Here is a 5,186-nt window from a genome sequence, read left to right on the forward strand (position 1 = left end):
AACTACATTTATTTTATTTTAAGATTATAGTTCTCTCTCCCTCTCTCTCTGTCTCTGTCTCTCTGTGTGATGTATATGTGTGTGTTTGTGTGTGGTGTATGTGTACATGTGATATGTGTATATGTGTATATATGTGTGTGTGGTATGTGTGTATGGTATGTGGTGTGTGTGTGTGGTATGTGTATATATGTGTGTGTATATGTGTGTATGGTATGTGTGGTGTGTGTATATGTGTATATGTGTGTATGGTATGTGTGGTGTGTGTGTGTGTGGTATGTGTGTATATGTGTGTGTGGTATGTGTATATATGTGTGTGTATATGTGTGTATGGTATGTGTGGTGTGTGTATATGTGTATATGTGTGTATGGTATGTGTGGTGTGTGTGTGGTATGTGTGTATATGTGTGTGTGGTATGTGTGTATGTATGTGTGGTATGTGTGTATGGCATGTGGTGTGTGTGTGCTATGTGTGTATGGTATGTGGTGTGTGTGTATGGTATGTGTGTATATGTGTGTGTGGTATGTGTGTATGGTATGTGGGATGTGTGTGTGTGCGTGTGTATGTGTAACATGCTTGTGCTATGGCACACATCTGGAGGTCAGAGGACAACTTTTGGGGATTGCATTTCTCCTCCCACTGTGAATTCTGACAATACCACTTGGGTCATGGGGTATATGGAACACGTATTTTGGGGGACTGTATTTTCTCCTTCTGCCATGGATTCTGCCAATCAGAGCAGGCCATCAGGAGTACAGAACACATGCTTTTACCAGCTGGGCCATCTCGCCGGCATTTATTTTTAAATGTCATTTATATGTGGTTATTATACCTCTACAACTTAATTACGCTTTTTAATTGCACGAGGACTTTCTGAATATCACATGGAACTCCTTGCGCAATTAAGCTGTCTCTCTCCCAGCAGCTGTCCCTTCCTGGTGTCTGATTCTTATCCAGACCTCATTAATATTCCTTGCGAGCGAACATAAATGGCACTTGATGTACAGATGAGAACCACATCTCTCTCTGTAGATATCTCTTTCGAGCAGGACCCACATCTTACTGCTCTAGTGCCCAGCCCGATGGGAAGCCTGACTGGTATTATATGCCTCACAGCCTTAAGAGAAACTCACAGTTTGGGGCTGAGCTTCAGGGCCTCCCTTTGTCGTGGCAGTCCAGCACTTCCTACTTGGGGAGGGGCTTCCCAAATATCATCTGAATAAAAGCAGGCCTCAGAGGCTCCGTCTCTTTCTGAGATGGGTTCTTACTATGTGATCTAGGCTGGGCACAAACTCTTGATCCTCCTGGATCAGCTTCCCAAGTACTGGAATTAAAGAATGCGCAATGACATCAGGATAAAGCTAAACCTCTCACAGGGAGTCCAAACAGGATTCTGAAATGACTCCTCTAGGATTCCAGTGCAAAAGAGACTTGGAGTTAGTCTCGTCTTATTTCCCAGGGTCATTAGCCAGAGCAGGGAAGTCGGAAGACTCCAGCCACCTACCTAGAGAGACTGTGTCTCTGCCAGGCCACTGTAGCCCGAGGATCAATTACTGAATGCTAACCATATGCCACGAGCTTTACACACGTTGGCTCATTATCCTCTTGATCTCATTCACTTAGTGTCTATGACATCACAAAGCAAGTATTCTCACCTGACAGAGGGACAAATTAGTCTCAGAGAAGTTAAGTAATTTTCTCAGAGTTATACAGTTGCCAAGTTTTAGAACCAGGGTCCTGGAGATGGTTTAGCAGGTAAAGGTGCTTGCCACCAAGCCCAATGACCTGAGTTCAATTCCCCAGGATCCACATGGTGAAACAGAAGAACTGACCCCCACAAGCTGTCCCCTCAATAAAGAATTAAGTAAGTAAAAATAAATGAATAAAATAAAAGGTAGAAGAACCATACAGGCCTTGTTATTCTGTCATCTCAGCTTTCTAAGTCTTCTCAGAGGCAGAGGGATTGCCGAAAGCTCTATCCAGCTGGGCTCTGGAGTGAGGCCTTTGTTTCCAAACAACAGAAAAAGTGACTGATTCCCATGGGCTAACATCGGGCTGAGAATCGCACCTCTGGTGTCCAGGGTAGCCTGAACAGCCTTCTTCAGGGCTGTCAAGACTGCAAACGACACGCCCAGAAGCCCCTACCTGGCCTGCACCCCCATCCTGCCCGCCTGATGACGTAAAGGGTATGTAATATCTACTTCTGGGCGCCATTAAGACAATTCCCTAAAGCTTTGTCTATTGAAACTTTTAGCTCATTGCTTAACTAAGTGTCGGGGAAAATGGGGGCTGGGGGCTGCGTGACAGTGGGGGCTGCGTGACAGTGAAAATACCTCATATTTGGGGCTGAGGCCATAGCTGAGTTGGTGGAATGCTCACATTCTCACACCCAAGACCATGGGTCCAGCCCTAGCACTGCATAAAACTGAGGCATGGAGACACACACCTGCAATCCCAGCACTTGGGAGACTGTGGCCAGAGGTTCAGAAACATAAGAGGCCTTTGAGACTGCTGGTGGGTAACATGGTGACTACAGACTAAAAATCAAGCCTTGCAATAGTCAAGCCTAATAATTCCTCCTGGAGGGAGACAGCTGACTTCACAAAGCTGTTCTCTGACCTTCAGACACAAGCTGCAGCACTTATGAATGCCCCACCTCCACCCCCAACACACACAACACAAAATAAATAAACAAAAGTTTAGGTCATCCTCAGCTACACAGTGAGTTTGAGGCCAGCCTGGGCTACTTGAGTCTCTATCTCAAAAAACTAAATAACAAAACAAAACAAACAAAAAGTCCAATCCCTGATATCTTGCAAGCTATTTTTTTTTTCTTTTAGTTTTTTTGAGACAGGGTTTCTCTGTGTAGCCCTGGCTGTCCTGGAACTTTCTCTGTAGACCAGGCTGGCCTCCAACTCTCCTCCCTCTGCCTCTTTTGGGAGTGCAGGCTCACAGCAACATGCTTGGCCAAGTTTGACTCTGCCGTTTTGGCTGAACCTGCACTCACTACAAAGCCTGGAGGCTCTCGGGATTGTCATCCTGTTGCTGGGGTAGAGGCATGTGCTGCTTTCATGTAATTCCACATGTAGGTGTATTTCATTCTCACAGGAACACATGCAGAAAGACTGTCACTGTGTCTTTAAGTGGATGGGCAATCTGTATAGAGGGAGCCTGAGGCTCAGAAAGAAAATCACCTCCTGTTCATTTAGGCGATGAGGCTGGAAACAAGATGGCTTCCAGCACAAACTAAAGAGAGGCGTGGCTGTGGAACGCGGGGTGCTGAGGGCTCAACTTATTCCTGTCAAATCACCAATGAAAGGAAGGATCGGGCCAGAATGTGGCTCAGTGTAGAGATCTCTCGAATTTCAGAAACTCCAGTCAGGGCTAGGCAAGATGGCTCCAAACCTCACGACCTGAGTTTTCCATAGCCCACACGGAGAGAGGTCACTCCAAAAGCTTTCTCTGACTCCACATGCGTCCATATACATGTACATGCAAGATGATTCATGTTAAAAAAAAAATAAAAAAAAAAACCAAATTAGCTTGACATATAATTGTGGTAATTCTACATATCTTCTTTAAACATGAAATATAATTTATAGCTTTTTTTTTTTTCAGTTTTTCAAGACAAGGTATAGCCCTGGCTGTCCTGGAACTCACTCTGTAGACCAGGCTGGCCTCGAACTCAGAAATCTGCCTGCCTCTGCCTCCCAAGTGCTGGGATTAAAGGTGTGTGTCACCACTGCCAGGCTAATTTATAGCTTTTAAAAACTCACTTTGATCTGAAATTTGCAGGTCATAAAAGGTCACCCAAGAACCGTTCTAATCTATTTCTCCCTTTAAATTAAACAATTACCAGCTCTATACATATATGCTTACCCCCACCTCTCTCCCAGATAACTAATTTTTTTTGTCCCTTTACTTCCTCCCTGCCTCTCCACTTCTGTTGATAATTAACTCAATGCAAAGGGCAAGCAGCTCACGGGAGGGTTTTTCAGCAGGTTTGGTTTTGTTAAACGTACAGTAAGAGAAGCCGACAGAAAAAGACTGTCAATTATTTCCAATTCAAGATGAAACTAGAAGAAACCCTACTTGATCAGAGAAAGACTGAACGTGAACAGCTGGCAAGGCTCTTCGCATAGATTGACCCTCTGCTAACCTTTGCACTATTACATACGTGACCATCAGGTGCATCACATGTGCGTGGCACGTGCATGGGGAACACACACTATTACATACGTGACCATCAGGTGCATCACACGTGCGTGGCACACACAGGGAACACAGTGCTGTGCTGGCACTTTCCCTGCAGTGTTCAGCGAAGTCCCACTGTGTAAGTGAGTACCTCACACCCAGTGGTGGAGCACGCCTTTAATCCCAGAACTTGGGAGGCAGAGGCAGGCAGATCTCGTACAGAGCAAGTTCCAGGATAGCCAGGGCTACATAGAGAAACCCTGCCTCGAAAAACAAAGCAAGCCAAACTGAGTATCTGTCTGCAAACCACATGCTCATAGGTCTTCCCAATTACAAGCTTAATTAAAACAAAATAATCAGCTGGGGGCGTCAGCGCACACCTTTAGCCCCAACACTTGGGAGGAAAAGGCGGAACGACCTGTGAGTTCTGGACTTGGTCTACAGATTTCCAGGACAGGCAGGGCTACCCTGTCTTGGGGGGAAAAAAAGGCCAAAAAAAACCACACCTTATTTTAGGAGGGTCCTAAACTGCTCCTGAAGACAGAACCTCCTTACCCCAGTCCGTGTCCTTAGTAATCAGTCAAGATCCCTCCAGACACAGGCCTTTTTAGTTTCACTATTGCCATTTCCAGGAAAGGCTCGGCTTCAATTATTCTTATCTGAAATTTTAGATGGTTTTTTTCAGAGCTTGCTCAATCTGAAGAGCCAGTTCAGATAATGGAGCCAATTCCATCAAGCAGGAGAACTAAACAGACTTACTGAAACGTGACTCTTCTCAAGAGAGCTCTCTAATCTTGCCTTTCTGCGAAAATCTGAGGGGAGGAGCACAGGACAGTGCTTTAACCAAGGGTAAGAAGAGCTAGAGTGGTCCTGTAAGGAGTCACCAAACCACACGGCCACACAAGCCAAGAGCTAACGTGGTCCTGTAAGGAGCCACCAAACCACACGGCCACACAAGCCAAGAGCTAGGGTGGTCCTGTAAGGAGTCATCAAA

The 5,186-nt window shown here is 45.5% G+C and overlaps 1 protein-coding gene across 3 annotated transcripts in view; it reads right to left on the reverse strand.

Annotated features, from left to right (window-relative positions):
• Positions 1-5,186, reverse strand: part of Lima1 (LIM domain and actin binding 1) — a 105,898-nt gene that overhangs the window by 89,271 nt on the left and 11,441 nt on the right. The window contains exon 1 of one of the 3 annotated variants that reach the window (XM_031355669.1): positions 2,445-2,533. The exons of the other annotated variants lie outside the window; for them this stretch is intronic. The gene's annotated coding sequence lies outside the window, so the exon portion shown is untranslated. Of the gene's footprint in view, positions 1-2,444; positions 2,534-5,186 lie in introns of those variants that run through there. 3 annotated transcript variants of the gene reach the window in all.

Source organism: Mastomys coucha, unplaced genomic scaffold (genome assembly GCF_008632895.1).
Source record: "Mastomys coucha isolate ucsf_1 unplaced genomic scaffold, UCSF_Mcou_1 pScaffold11, whole genome shotgun sequence".
NCBI lineage: Eukaryota > Metazoa > Chordata > Mammalia > Rodentia > Muridae > Mastomys > Mastomys coucha.